We start from the raw sequence: 16,531 nt of genomic DNA, 5'->3' as shown, positions 1-16,531 counted from the left end.
CGACCTTGCCAAATTATAGTGCAAGCACCAGAAAGGAGAATAAGAAAAACTGGGAATAAAGGAATGTTTGTTTTGATACCAGGCCTGGATGTCAGTTTAATTCTGGTATTTTCGATATAATAGAAGGATAGAGAAAGAATATAATAAACAGGTATCTGACCATTTTATGCTAAGAAGAACATGAAGTCTGCCTCTAGTTTCTGCCATTCTCCATGGAGTCTTAGAAAAAACAGACAAAACAAAACAAAAACAAAAACTACACACTAAAACAATAAAAGAGGGAGAAAGCAACCTTAAAACCTGCATCCAAATTGTCCATCAAGAGACAAAAAAAAAAAATCCATTCTCTCCTGCAGAAAATATGTTTTATATTTTCTTTCCTGAATGCTATTAGGACCAGATTGACTGAGTTGAAAGAAATGGTGGGCCTGTGTCTTTTCAAACATCACAAAACAAAGAATCATAGAATGATTTAGGTTGGAAAAGGCCCCTAAAATCCTTGAGTCCTACCACCAACCCAGCACTGCCAACCCACCACTAAACCTAAACACTCCATCTAAACACTTCTCTAGGCAGCCTAATTCAATGCTTGACAACTCCTTCCATGTAGAAATATCCAATATAAACCTCTCCTGGCACAACTAAATCCTATACCTTGAGCTGAAAATTTAACTGTTGCTTTCTGTATTTTCAACTTTTTTTTTCCAACTTAAAAAAAAAACCAAAAAAACCCAAACAAACAGACAGTACAGAAACTCCTCTTTTGTAAAACTCTTTAAGCATTTCTTTATCCAGAGTTCCCAAAATCGAGGAAGAGGAATACACCACAAAAGAGTGGGTGGAAACACTTCCAGAGTATTCAAACAAGAACCTACATCTAATGCAACTGTTGAAACAAAGTACATGTATTCTAAAATATGAAAAGTGAATTTATTTCTTAAATTAATGTAAAGTACACAGAGAGGGCCATAAAGATACTTCTACTACTACTTCTACTGGAGAGAATGTTAAAGGCATGGTCTTGGCTAAGATAGTGATGATATAGAAAAGAATAATATGATATTAAAACATATATTGGATATGGCTTTTGTTAATTATCTGGCATAATATAGAAAACATCTAAAGAAATTCTATTTAAATGCTTCCTTCTTGGAATGGCTTGTTTTAGAACATATAAAAGGAAGTTTTAATCAAAAATAGTAAAAAAAAAATTATACTTGAGATATTAAGTAACAGTGATCAAACCAGAATTAAATTTAGTTTTTTAGAGCAGCAATAATATAATATAACATATTTTTAAAAATAACCTAAGATATGGCATTTCAGAAGACAGTTAAAACCAAAACAAAAATGAAACTTATACCAAAAATAACAGGACCCACATAATACAAAATTAACTTAAATCCTTCTATTACTAGCTGGAAGCTACATAAACACATGATACTAATCATAACTATTTCTGGGCCTTGAAGAATCAGGAAAATGAATTTTAAAAACTCCACTAATAAAGCAAAAAGAGTCTTGGACTCTTTTTTTTTGCATTAAGCAGAAACCTTTTCAAAAGAAACAAATAGCCCATTGAGGCCAACAGAGAGAATCAGTCATGAACAGGAACTGAGGGGGATTTGATACATGACCAAGTTATGGTGAGGTAACAAGTTAGCACGAATACCTCTGAATCAAGTAATTTTAGCCTCAAATTACCAACAATGCTATGAAGTTAGTTTAATTTATATTTTCAGCAGGCTGGAAATGTGCACTTAGATGCCATATCATTTGTTAAACCACTGGAAACTCTTCCTGAGCCCTGCATGTGTGAATTGCAAAGGTAACATCAAATCTGAAGAATTTGTAGACAAACTCCAAACCAGGGACGTTCTCTACAGAAGAATTCATGTAACCAATGCTACTTTGGAATAAATGAGAAACTGAACATTTGCTTTGTTCTTCATCACAGTAATTTAATTAAATACCTTTCCAAGACATATTTGTTTCAAGTAATGATGATAAACCTCTGTCCTAGAGAAAAAATATCATTTAAAGTCACTGATAATATGTTAAATTTTTAGTACTTATTGACATTCATCAAAAAAAAGGAATTTTGCCAACTTGTGAGCTCTTATAATGGCAGATGAGATTTTCCAAAAAAGCAGGTAATATTTCCAGAAATAAGTGCAAAGCTCTTTCAATTTACTGCACATTTTTTCCCATATTTGAAACATTGAAAAGATATTGTTTCCAAGAATTTTATGCAATGCTGAACACTATAATTTTCAAAAACTATGACTTATTCTTAAAAGTCTCTAATTAATAAATCTCCAATAATCTTTCAAAACATGGGATTTCAAAGAAAAATGTTGTATCTCAATATATTAAAATGGCAGTCATCACTAAATCAGTTCATATGAAATTTCTGAATTAAATACTTCTCTGTGAACAAAACAAAGCATTATTGTGGAGACTAAAACTGAAAGACAACAGCCATTTACTTTTTCAAAGCATTGCTACTGTTTCTGACAACTGAGATAGGACAAGGCTCATTTTAACATTCCTAAACTATCTGTAAAATTGAAGTTAATTAACAGTATCTAGATAAACATTACAAAAGAACAAATGGTAGCAGCTCAAGGAAAAAAATTGGTTTCATCAGGACACTAGAATTTTTGGAATGCATTTACAGCACAATCAATACAAGGAAAAAGGTTAATTTATCTAACTCAGTATCTCAAGGCACTTTAACTGAAATGCTTCACTTAAAAACTTTAGAGACTACAGATAAAAAACCTGTTTGTTAGCAAAGCATATAACAATTTATTACTAGTTTATCAGTCTGAGCTGAGAATGACACCATCTAAGATAATGCAAAGTAAATACAGAATGCCTTTTTTTTTTTTATTACTCCTAAAGTAGAATGTGCTCAGATACCCACAGATTGTATTTTTTAGCTTGCTTGTCTAATGCACTTTTCAACTGCCAGCCTGGTCCTTCTTTTCTTGAAATTTTCATGTTAGCAAGTCTTTTGGGAAAATATTGCCAATACTGATATAGTGGGTTTGATTAAGGGTAGATGAAGCCCCATCTCAGTACCTCAGTTCTATGGTCTTCTCTAAACATCCAGTGCAAATGTTTATCTAGCGAGGACTCTCATCTTTCAGTCATATAGAATTTATGTGGTCTTTTTTTCCAAAGGTTCTTTTCCTTTAGCATTATATTGATCTAGGATACCTCCATCATTCCTTGGCTTCTTGCTTTAATATTCCAGAAATCTTTATATGTATGTACATCACTACGACTCCCCTGGGAATAAAAGTATGTCAAAATCCTAGAGGAAAGGGCTAGGATAATAATTCTAACCCATTTGAAAGCAAGTAGTAGCAAGGAAAATAGCTTCTAAATACTCATTTATTGCACTGTCTTCAATTCACTGCCAAAAACCTTCAAAACAAATTCCCGTGTTTTTATTAATTTTAATTCTCTTAATCCTTAAGAATATTGATTTAGTGCCTTTAATTCATTAAATAAGAAAATACCTTCAGGCTAAATCATGATTAGATATAACGTAGATTCCACAGAAACAGCTACCTGCAACACAGGAGACTGAAATATCCATAGGAAAGATTGGAAAAGATAATTATGTTGTCACTGAAATGACAGCGGTTATCAGACTTCTCTACAGAATTATCAGTTTGGAAGGACCAAAAGAGAGGAACGATTTATCACAGTAAAAATTATTTTATTGCCTTGTGATGCAAACAAATCTAATTTCCTTAGAAAATCAGGTGTTCTGGAGCACTCTGCTAATTGGTGACACAACCGTTGTTCCCTATGACACATCAGATCCCACTGACCAATTTTATATTCTGTGGAAAGAGAGTGAGGAGTATGGGCAGTCTAAAAAACATCAAGTTTTTCCAAGTTTCCTGAAAGTCAGCAGCTAAGAAATAGAAATACTCCATTAGTCCCTTAAAAACGGAGAACAAAATCATTAGACAACTAATACAATGAGCAGGCCAATTAACTGTAAATTAGCACAAGCAAACTAACTGGTCAAGAAGTCCATGCAGAAACAACCATACCTGTGCTGTTACTGGCCCACCTAGAAAGCCAAATAAGTGTTTAATGAACAAAAAGAGTTGAAGAAATACTGTGGAAGGTTCCATGAGAGGGATATAGCTGCTATAAAGAGACCTTAGTGCCTGGGATGCCCTTATATCTGCAGTAGGAAAATATTAGGGATGAGGAAAAGTGAGTATAACTTTGGAAGAATTAGGAGACTTAATAAAAAAGTGAAGATATTTTAAAAGCCAGTAATAAAGAAAATAACATCTCAGACTACTTCAGTAGAGGAAAGAACAGAAAAAAGCCAAGGGACATGTGATACAAGGATATGGGAGTATAGAATACATCCTTCATTTCCAAGTTTATCTTCTTTAATGACAGCCTGCTATTGAGGCATTTCTTTGTTCATATGCCTTATTGCCAGTGTCACACTACTCAAAGGTATTTCAGTCTCATGAGATAAAACAATAGGTAGTTGGAAGTAAGTTTTAGTCTCCATGTAGGTCACATAATTCTGCTGGGAAGCAAATTACGAGGTTTAGCAAGACTTAAATACATCCCAGGAGCCTGCTGAAAGTTTTCCATAAAATTTCAAATGAGTCCAGATTTCTCAAATCTAACCGGTGATCACACATTATTGGTGACCAAACAAACTCAACAAAAAAACCTCTCAATGAAATAAATGTCCTTGACTTTCCAAAAAACAAATAGCTTAATTATAAAAATATTTGGTTTAAAGACAAGTTTCTTAGGTACTATAACTTCTGTAAGCATCATATCGGATCTCTGGATTTCACCATCCAAGACAGATACCAACCATCAGTTGTGACGTCTTTATTTGGGTTCATCTCTACATTTCAGCAGGTGTGAGGTCTTTTTAAGGATTAAAAATCAGTATTTGTCTAGGTTAGGAACTGATAGGTTAAAAGCAAGTCTTGTCCAATGAACAAGCATTAAGATCAGCACAGCTTCAAAATGCAATTATGGAACCTGCTCTCAGGATCTACCTCCACACTCTAGTGCTCTCAAATGCATTTCTAAAAGTCTGTAAACAATTCTGTAGTGAGTAAGCAGTATCAGCATTGTTACAATTCCTGTGAACCAACTGCAGGACTCGAGATGCCAACAGAAACACATTCTCTCCCTGTGCTACTGTGATGTGTCTGCAACCATAATTATGGTGCTCAGGTGGATGCTGTAACAGCTAACCTCTGCCATCAAAATTAAAATCTCTAGCAAAAGCAGACCTTGAAGACTGAAGGGCCAAACACTTACAAAGCAAAACCACTGAGACAGAATTCACACGGATATCAACACCTGTAGAAACTTATCACCATGTTGTGAACAGCTGAATGCAGAGGCCAAAGCACTCCAACAGGGCTGAAGCAGGGCTACAGTCCTGCATATAATGTATGACTAATTCAGAAATCTCTGGAGCACCTTTTCATCATAGGTTAGAAACCTACTTTCTGCACGTTAATTTATAGTATACACAATTTAAAATCTAAAACATGCTAAGACATGACAAGTTTAACTCAGATTTTCCCCATGGGTCCTGCAACACTCCCAGGCACTGGTATCAGATATCAGGAAATGTCAATATCTCTGTTACCTTTCAACAATCCCAAGGTAAAGCATTTCTATGCTGCTATCAAATTCACAGCACACTTCAGGAACTGTTTCACAAGATTGGAAAATAATAATAACTAGTGTTCGTACAATCTCTATGCTGTAAGTTTTTTGTTTTGTTTTACTCTTAAATTAGAAGTACAAGGAGTTTTCAACAGCCCAGACATCTAATTTTACAGCTCAAGGATTTTAGTACTATTACACATTAAAGCAGTAAATGTGAAACCACAAAAAAAAAAAAATTGATTAGCCTGATATTATGAAGTAATCTGTTACCTTTTCTAAGAAAGTAAGGGTTGTTCCATGTCAAGAAAATTACAGAGACCACATATAGCACTTGTACAATTTATTCCACAATTCTAAGTGACATGTACCCACACATATTACAGTGCTCTATAAAAGCCTCGAAGAAGCATCTTCTGGAAATACCATTTTCCTTATGACAAAGGAGGACAGTAAGTTGTAGTTCTCAAGATTTCCCATAAGCATTTAACTATAGAATAAAATAGAAAATGAAATTTTACACATAAACCAAAATTTTCAAATTTTCAAGATTCTTTGTAATGCCTGGGGTGTGGGCAAAATAGAACAACTTTTGTCATGATTGATTTTAATGGATCACACTACAGAGATGGCCTCAAAGAATCCATGCCGTAGATTTTTATCTTGCAAACAAACCCCAACTTAACTTTCAGTGAAAGAAGCAATTTGTATAATTACAAGTAAACACATAAGATCAAATACTTATAGAACCAAAGTTTCAGGATACAGTTCTAAAGTAGTTTATGTGCAGTGGAAATAACTTACACAGCTTCTACCTAACCCCTAGTAGTTTTTTACTGCTTCTTTCCCAAGGAATAGCTGAGCTATGGCAGACAGCTGTGAGTGGCTCACCTATTTCAGACAAAAGTACATCAATCTATTTTAAACTGTTCTGAAAGCTGCTTAACCTAAGCATGTCATGCTCAATCTAAATCAGCATATTGTGCATGGAAGCAGGTGCAGAGCACATCAGTCATTACTGTGGTCCAGAGAAAATTGTGTCCAGCATTTCTGGGAGCAACTTACACTGCTCAGGTCACTGCTCAAATGACTACACTTCCATTTTCTTCCTCCAGACCATTATTAGATCAAAGGCACACTACTTAGGAATAATATCTTCACTTATAGTTTCTCACGGCAATAGTACTGCAGCTTGTAAACTCTGCATTAAGTAATTCTCAGACATTCTTTATCCTTGCATGTATAACATGCTAGACTAATCATCAGACATTCTTCCCAAATTCATTTTACTTAGTTTTATTGAAATGTAAGGACTCTGGTTTAAGCTGACCACTATTCTCCCTCTAAACTCAACAGACAGAAATACACCTCCAGGTGGAACACAATGACCAAATGGGTCACCTCTATCAGAGACTAAGGTCAGGAGCAAGGAATATCCTGACAACTTTGTAGTCACAAAAGTTTATGGGAGGTTTGCTATTGTAATTAGTGAAATAAGCTCTCTGTTCAATTTTTGTATTAGTTACTCTGCTTTTTTAATAAAGGTTTCATATATTTACCAGCAGAATTTAAGGACAGTATACTGCATTCAGAGCCATTGTTGGAGAAACACTCTTTACTGCAACTTTGACTTCTAAATGTGAAGCATATTATTTACAAAAACTCCATTCTTCTAGAAATTAAATAACCCACTGCAGAGCTTGAGTGTTAAACCACAGAAGCTGCAGTCACTCGACAAGGAATACTATGGAATCAGTAAAGTGCTTGGGACTGTTTACAGCCTGGTTATGAGCTATAATAACTGCTGAACCTGCTGAATACTTTAACACCTTCTCAATAGTGTGTTTAGAAATGACTGCTATCCCAGATGCTTGTGTAACCTGAAAATATGCAGGAGGACATGGCCATGCCTAAGATAAGCAGAGAAGAGAGAATAATGGCTCAACTGCATGTAAACATGGGCACGTAAAGACAGGACATTTTCTCAGCAACAACATTAACAAGAACAAGATCTCCAAGACAGCTTATGTCTTTCTGGGCTCCCAGACAGCACATATTTTCAAGCTTTGCATCATACCATTCTCAATCAACTAAGATGAAATATTTAATATATAAAGGAATGGGTTTATTTTCTTTTACTCTTGGCTTTTACCACACACCCACAGGAGAGCACTTAGCTTAATCATAAATAAAGGGTTGTAGGAGCTCATGGAATTGAGCAACACTTGCTAACCTTTAGCTTTCTGGAAGAAAAATGACCTTCAGCGATGACCCCAGTGAATAGCGCTATCTGGAATAGTTCCCTCACATCAAGAAACCTATTATTTTGCTATTATTAAGTTTTAGTAACACTGCTGGGAGAAACCATCTGTTAAAAGAGAAACAAGGTACTAACCCTTAGGTATGTGGGGTCTGTTGTTTTCTGCAATCAGTTTAAGGCACTTTTCATTCATTTTGTACCATTTCCTTTCAGCAGTGTCAGGAAGATCAGAATAAGAAAAGACCAAAATCCTTGTGATGTTTATTGCACATCAACAAATAAAAGATATATTTACAGCTGCATTCACCACTTTACTAGGCCTATTAAACAAATGTGTTGTAAGAAAGAGCTTATAAAGCAAACTTAGCAACAGTAAAAACCCTATTGTTTGACTCCCCACGGAAGCTTCAATTGCTTCACAGTATGAAGTCAGGAATCCTTTAGATGAAAATAAACACAGAAGAAGTAGAGAACAGATACATTAAGGATGTGAACAGGAGTTAAATCTTCTTTCACTGAATGCCTATCTTCCAAGCACTGGTCCCTTGGTTTAGAGAATTATTTTTTGGGCAGGGGAAAAAAATAAAAAAGAAAAAAAAAGACCCATCATCATATTAGAGGAGTCTAGCACGAGTTGAGGATTTATGCTTACATTTAAATATATTATTGGGGATTTTAAAAAAATAGAAAGAGAAGGTAAACTGCAAATGCTGAACAAGCAAGTCTGCTAAAACCTGAAATTCTTCATTACTGATGTAGTAAAAACGCTAGCAACATGATTTCACACGGACCATAAACAACCTTTTTTCGTATCTATTCCTGCCAAATCACAGTCTGAAGAGTATTGTATATAGCCTGTCATCAAATTATTATAAATAATGAACATCTTTTCTCAGGCCAAAGAGATAGGAGAAGCTGTCAGTGATATTTTTGTCTTTTCCCATTTTTGGATACTAGATATTTTCTGGTTGAGTTCAGGTGGTTTGTTTTTTTTTTATTTTTCATTAATGAAATTTTTGGCCTTTAATTGTCTTCTGTATTTTGACATTAAATATTCATAAAGATCCCTTGAACTATATTACAATAGATCCCACAAAGCAGACAAGTCTCATGCTTCTCATATAATCTTCCTTGACTATGAAGTTTCTTTCAAAATTAGGAATTTCTGATGTGAAAATTCAACCAAGAAAGGTAATATAATTTTCAAATGTTACATGTCTATGTCAAACAAGGCTTTACCATTTGACCATTAGAAGGTTTCTTTTGCATTGACCATGCAGAAATTTACAAAACCAGTATTTAATCCTTTCCTTGATACTGGAGGTCTCAGTGCCAAGAGCCAATGAGTAGCAGGCAGGTGAGTTACAGAGGGTGCTATGGCACTGTGCTTCTCCATGGACAAGCAAAGACAACCCCATGGAGTATTGCTGCTTCCTGGTACACAGAATTGTTTCTGTTCTGCTGGAGTTTAAAAGGGAAAAGGTTGGCACTTCCACAGGGCAAATGAAGTTTCAGTCTGAAACACAACACTGCATTCAGCAACAAATCTTAGATCATTACATGTAACTGGAGGACTCTTGTTGACTTTTAATAAGAGTTGAGCAGATTCTGATTGACAGAAGAGGCAGTAAAGCACGCCAAGTGCTCTAGCGAGACAGGGTAGAAAGACATGACACAAACAACTGCCAATTCTCTGCTTTCACCTGAGACTAATAAAAAATAATTTAAAGATGAGATTCAACTTTTATTTCATCAAAAATTATTTTGCAGCTACATGAGTGAATCAAGTTTTGCAGCTATTGGCTGCACACACAGGCTGGGTGTCATGCCAGGGCCAAGATGTTTGGCAGGCATCCCTTTGACAACTTTGTGGTTGCAGACCTCCTGTACATACTTGCACAGAAACTGTAAAAGGAACCTTTGACATGCCATTACATTCTGGAGGTCCTCTAAATTTCAGGTAAAATAAGAATGAGTAGACTAGAAAAGGAACAAAGATTTGTCACTAAGGTTATACATTCACAAAGAGCAGTGCAGCCAAGCAGTGCATTTGGATGCTTGATTGTAATGCGCTGCAATTTACAAATCCTTTGAAGAGGTCTAGCATCAAAATGCCACAAAGAACCCCTCTGACAAACCAGAGAAACCACTCATTATATTTTTAACATTGTGTTTCAAAAAATGAAAAAAACCCACCAAACACAATTTATCTTAAAATACTTTTGCTTGGGTGATTTTTATAAGTATGAAAATCATCACAGGTTAAGAAAAAACTGAATACATAATGGTACATTCCTGCTTTACATTGTTTTGAAAGCGGAAAAAATAGTCTTTAGACTGCTATAAAACAGTTTGCCAAAGGGATGCAGCATGAGTGAAAGCATATCAATTTATAGCTTAAACTAAGAAGAAAATGCTTAGAGGAAAAGCACATTGAAGTCAGCTTTCAATTGAAGTTGTAACAAGGAGAAATTTCTCTTCCAAAATAAGAATTTGTAGCCTTGAGGGTGATCAGAAGAACCAAGATCAAGGGAAAGATGGAATTTGTCAATGTGAGATAAACATATTGGTTTTAAAATTGTGCTCTGAGAGAATCATAGTGGTTTCCTTTGTTTTAATGTATACAGTAGGCTCAGTAGATTCAGTCCTCAAACTGAATCTTAGTGATGACAATTTAAATTTCTCACCAATTTAAAGATGGAGTTTATTTTTAAAACTTCTCAAATATTGTTTCTTCAAAATTAGTTAAGTCCTTTCTTAAGAGGAGTTTGAAATTATGGCTCAAGTACTACATATTTTTATAATGCAATATTTTCATTCTTTTTCAACATGCTCTTTCATGTTTAATTCTCAATCCTTAACTGATTTAAATAAATGCCAAACATTAACTAACCAACACAAAACATTTTAAATAGTATACTCAAGAGGGCTTTTTTTTCTCTGTAAAACAAAGATTGCTATCTTTATCCCTACAGGCTATGAATTTCTTCAAGAAATGATGATTTTTTTAATTATACTGTCTGCATGCTATAACTTCATAAAATTTTCTTGGCTACAAGAAGAAAACCAGGGCAGGAGTTTTAATAATATATACATTTCCACTGTACACTTTTAGTATACTTATGATCAAAAGTTTCTCTAAAGGCCTGACACAGGTGCTCACCCTTGTGCACCATCCTGTAAATCATGCAAATAGTATTAATCCTCTTTTCATTTAAGCAAAATAGAATGCCTGCTTTCAGTGAAATAATGATGAGTACGATATCTGATGAAGCGTTTAAAATAGCAGATGGTGTTATCACTTTGAAAGCAGGGAGTTAGCTACAGAGAAGCAGCAACATGCAGGATATTCTGGTCTTGCACCTTCAGATAGTACTTAGTTCTTAAAAGCAGGAGCAGGAAAGTGATTGATGTTAGGCTGCAAACCTTCTGCTCCTTGCATCTCCGGCATGGCACTTATCACTTCAGAGCTCTGCTACAGCAATACTTACAGCAGCCTTTGTCAACAAAATGCAGTTATGAAAGGAACTAGCATAAATTCTCTGCCAAAAAATTCCTGTCTCAGTGAGCAAGGCTCTCTAGGATTACTTGTAAGCACTCCAGAACTTCCTAGCAGTCACCCTTCATGATATGGATAGATAATAAACCTAAATCTTATCCTAAATGTTGGTAGGCAATCAGTTGCCTATCCAGTGGGAGGTGCAAAAGCTCTCCTCTCTGCCTCATAAGTGGCCTAGAGATGCCTGTCCATCTTTGACTAAGATATTTCTAATCTGACATTGAGTTCTATGTGGCCTCAAGAATTATAAAATATTACTTGTCACGTGTTTTTTCCAAACACTCATAATTGTGGTTATCAGCCCTTCTACCCAAGCATTTACTTGTGGAGCCATAATATAAACCATTAGTTTCTAGACCCTTGAATTTTACTGCTCTTTAATTCAATGTAGAGAAATACAAAGACTTCAATCTGTCATAGATACACACACATATTTTGCAGATATATATATATACAGATATATATATATATATATATATTTAAACGTATATGTGTGTGTGTGTGAATACATATATGATATCCTCGACTTTTTTTGTACATAGACCTCTCTGGACTATATATAAACAAAGACCACAAGTCGGTTCCTTCTCTTGGTACAAAGTCAAGGTGACTTACAATCAAGCATGAATTAACATCTTTATTGAATCTGAATTTGCTTTGGTAGGAAAACCGCTGTTCCCTAGTCATTCAAAACCAGTGAAAGCTGTTAAAAATAGAAAACATTTTCATGTATGAAATTGAACCAGTCATGATTCAGCTCTGGGTTATGTGGCTAGTCATTAATTAGCCATGATTTAAGTGGCCAGGTGATTACTAATTGAAAATACTATACTTTCATGAAACACATTTGCCTTTAGAATTTGGAAATGACTGTCTAAATATTCCCTGCATTTTTGTTTGTTGTTGTTAGCCCCTGAGTAAATTTCACTGCCCTCTAGCTAGAGAGCAGAGTAAGATACCATGGATAAACATGGTGAAACTCTTAGTCTTAATTACAATAAATCCAAAATTGCAAATATCAGGAAAGTTAAAGCGGGTGTGCTAAAACTGCAGTTTCTGCAAACGGCAATGAAATATTTTTTCTGCTGTAAGAGATCTCAGTCCTCCAAGATGACTCGTCAGCCCTAAAAAACTTAAATTCTTCTACATTAAATGTTTTATATTGCACATTTTCCGTATTAAAATCTGACTATGAACATGGAGAGTATCAGTTTTTGTCTGCAACATTTCATCTCTCCCTTCCTTAGCAGTATGTTACTATTTGAAATATTTGTGCTTGGAGAATACATTTTTTTAACCCAGATGATTTCCTTCTAAGTTCAGTCTGCTCCTTCTGCAGGCTGCACCTTGACTCTACTGTAGAAAGCTGCAAGCAGTTCCAACAACAGGTAAAAAGACATATTTCAATGGGTAGGGCAGACACAGCTGCTTCTTAACCACACTTTTTCCAGACAAGAGCAGAGTCCAGTGCATAGCTACACAACCTGAGGTCAGGTAATGCCAAAACCCCTCAAGCCAATCAAGAGAATGTAGTGGGTAAAACAGAAAACAGATCCCTCAAGATGTGCACATTGCTGCACGTAACTGCACCAGACTCCATTGCAGCAACAGAGCTGTACAGACCACTCTAAAGGCTCCACATCTCATTTTCCTACTGTATTACTTTTGTTCCTTACCATAATTATGAAGTAGGAAAAAAACCCATCCCAAACCAATTAGAAACGTGAAGAAAACCATGCATAATGCTTGCATTAGACAATTACGTCCTTCATGTGCCTTTCAGGCCCACATGCTTCCAGTGTAGCTCTGCTAGGCTTATAAAAATATATCCCTCCTGTCCTCTGGAAACCCGATCCATTTCAATGTGCAATGTAAATAGTTTCTTTTTAACACGCAGTGTGTGCTGATTTCACCTTAATTATATATTTCCCATTGCGAGAACTCAAACTGCGGGATACTGGGAAAGAATTTAACCAGCAGCCTATAAAGAATAGGGGCTGAAGCTTGGCTTCCATTAACACCTCATTAGCCAGAGTCTGTACTGTATGTAAAATGAGCTAATGATTTTTAAATGAAGTTGTCAACCTATAACTTAATAATGCAGAAATCTATTTCTCTGTAATATTAACAAGCTATAACACATGTTTATCTCTACAAATCAACGTGAAGCTATTGGAGTACACAGATCTTGGCTGGTTATCTTCAAACACTGACCTTTAGTGCAATCATAACACTAATACCACAAGTGGTACTGATTGCAATATAAATTTCCTAATGGACACAAGATGATGGTTTGAGGAAAACACCTTCAAGTTCTGGATATAAACCTATCTCAACTTACTAAAAATGAAGTTAGAACCATAAAATGACTGCTAGGTAGTTACAGGATCAAGTCACATCAGATAAAGAAATGGCAAAATTCACATTTGAGCTTACTGTGAATTGAGACCATCACCTGCCTTAGCAAAAATCACTGTTACAGTTTGCATTCACTTGACAGGTTTAACAGTAGTTCATGAATGCAGGACTTTCATTAACTCCCACTGAAGCAGAGTAAATGGCCATGCAGTCAAACAGGGGCTGCACAATATATCCCTTAATTGGCAGGGGGATTGTGGTATTCCTATCCATCAGGCGACCCCTCTGCAAGGGTTAGGACCTGATCTTGTTGCTGTGGGTTTGGAGACATGTGTGCACTGCAGGTGAAGGTCTGGTTTGCTGTGAGAGCAAAAGGATCTCACTCACTGTCAGACTACTAACTCACTTTCACTGAGCACCACTTTCAATGTGATTTAAAGAGATAATTTGTGAATTGTTAAAAATCAAAGGAGACTCTCTAATTTGTGCAAGCAGTCTCTTGACTCTAAGGAAGCAAGACTTTGAAATGGACTGGTTTTAAATATCTTTCCATTACAAAAAGAAAAAAAAAAAAAATCTGATGTCCATAACCTCATCATACTAATCACAGAAGCTTTTAACTTTCCAGTCAGCTCTAGCCTATCTTGCAAGGGCCTGAATCCCAATTAGCCACCAACATCTGCAATTCCTGCAGGCCTGCTAACTTCCATGTTGCAGGTTCTTTGCAGTGAATTTTTTATCTGGGGCTGCAGCTACTCCACACTGAAAATTTGCATATGTGGGCTTCATCCTCTGTGCCACAACAGCAACCCACAGGAGAGGCTGAAGCACCTTCGTTCAGAGAGTGCATGACCACCTCTTTGCAACCTCCCTAACCTCTCTGGTACCCACAGCAGCCTTTCTCTGGAGCAAATGCAATTCAGATGAGGGTCCCTCCTGCTGCTCCTGTTTGATTAGTAAGGACAGCAGTGACATTTGCTCATTGTCTTCGTGCTTGGTCGCTACATTCTTCTGGCTGGGAGGGCTGCAGTAGCTGTTCCCAGGGTGGCAGGCAGGTATGCCATTCCCAACCCTTGGCTGGGGATATGTGGTCAGGCACTCCCCTGACTGCAACCAGGCTTGTAAAATCAGTCTCATTTCCTAAGGGTAAAAAATGTGATAGAGTATTGTACAAGGTGAAATATAACATGGTGATGTGTGTGACCACAGCAAGGAATTTATGAGGACAGCTCTTCTTTTGTTGTTGAATCTGAGGGAACTGCCATCAGGCAGGTAAGGTTTGACCCTCTGTGAGAAATGGATGTTTTAAGATCTCTTTGAAGATATCGGAGTTATGATGTGTTATGGCTGAATTACTGGCTCACTGCTGAAAGGAGAAGTAGTATGCAGTGAAATGTACACTAGTTCCAACCATAGGAAAGCAATTACTCCTACAAGTGATCAGAGAAGCAGTTAATAGTCACAGCACCCTAGTGGGGAGCTTGCCAAAATTTTCAGCTAAGCCAAAGTCCTGAACCAACATAACACTTGGTCTATTTGTCTCATTTACTGTGCTTTTCTCATCCCCCTTACCCCATCAGAAGCAAACAAATGTCAATAACAATTATAGCCCTAGCAGTTACATCTAGAAATAAATCAATATTCAAATGCACATTTTCAACAGTAAGAGATGTGAAAGGATTATACAATCAGCATTTAGCACTCATTCCTACTGTACTCTGAAACCACAGGTTAAAACAAAAGCGGTTTATGTTGAATGGGGGGTCATATGATTTATTTCATTCAGAGCAATTGATTGTTTACTTACAAGAAGACAGCTTCCCATGAAAAATACTTTTTTCCTCTAAAACATTTCATAGCCCTATAAAAGCAAACCCCATTTCTTATGGCTTCCTAGCAAGACTTTCAGACCAATTATCCTATTCAGCTTCTCCCTTCCTTATAATTGGTAATTTACCTTGCTATATAAAACACAATTAAACCTTGTTAGGAGTAAAGCTATATACACATGGAGCTCTAGATGCTAATTCTTAAAACTTAGCCATTCTTAAAATAGGTGTTCTAATGTACTTCACACTGATGCAGTTTAGTTATCACTTGCGTAACCATCAAAGTGTTCTTGAGTAAATTGGAATTTGCTCATTCACAACTTTGTCAGCAGAAAAGCATTTTGTTTTCATCTATGCCTAAGAGGTAATATCCAAACATTATTGACTGGCCAATCATCACTTTATCTTGCACAATTACATTTCTTTCTCCTATTGCAATGACCATCTGTCATACCTGCCTAAGAATACAATCTACAAATGTATGTCCTGCTGCAGAGACTGAAATGCTGTGGCTGTGCACAGGTATTTTATATATATACAGGATTAAACGCAAATCATAGGGAAGAGTTTAAATCACATGCAATCCAGAACAGAGACACTGAAGGTGCTAAGGAAGGGTGGTTCAGCCTTCAGGTACCTGAGAGTTAAATAATTTTAAGCAAAAATAAAAGTTCTAAGAATTCCATATAAATATGTCAGAAAAAATAACATTTTTCCTTTGAGTAACTCAGTTAAAGAGCAAGCAGACTTACATTGGCAGGTACTCATTTTAATTATAGTATGATGACACTTGCTAGTTTAGCAAATGAATCATATGGTTGCACAGGAATTCAG

General features: G+C 36.0%; 1 protein-coding gene across 1 annotated transcript in view; it reads right to left on the bottom strand.

Moving 5' to 3' along the window:
• Window positions 1-16,531, bottom strand: part of SEMA3E (semaphorin 3E) — a 127,241-nt gene that overhangs the window by 110,098 nt on the left and 612 nt on the right. The gene's annotated exons all lie outside the window — the stretch shown is intronic.

The sequence above is a fragment of the Motacilla alba genome, chromosome 1A (genome assembly GCF_015832195.1).
Source record: "Motacilla alba alba isolate MOTALB_02 chromosome 1A, Motacilla_alba_V1.0_pri, whole genome shotgun sequence".
Classification (NCBI taxonomy): domain Eukaryota; kingdom Metazoa; phylum Chordata; class Aves; order Passeriformes; family Motacillidae; genus Motacilla; species Motacilla alba.
Note: the sequence above shows the minus strand (reverse complement) of the source record. Positions and strands in the feature narration are given on the sequence as shown.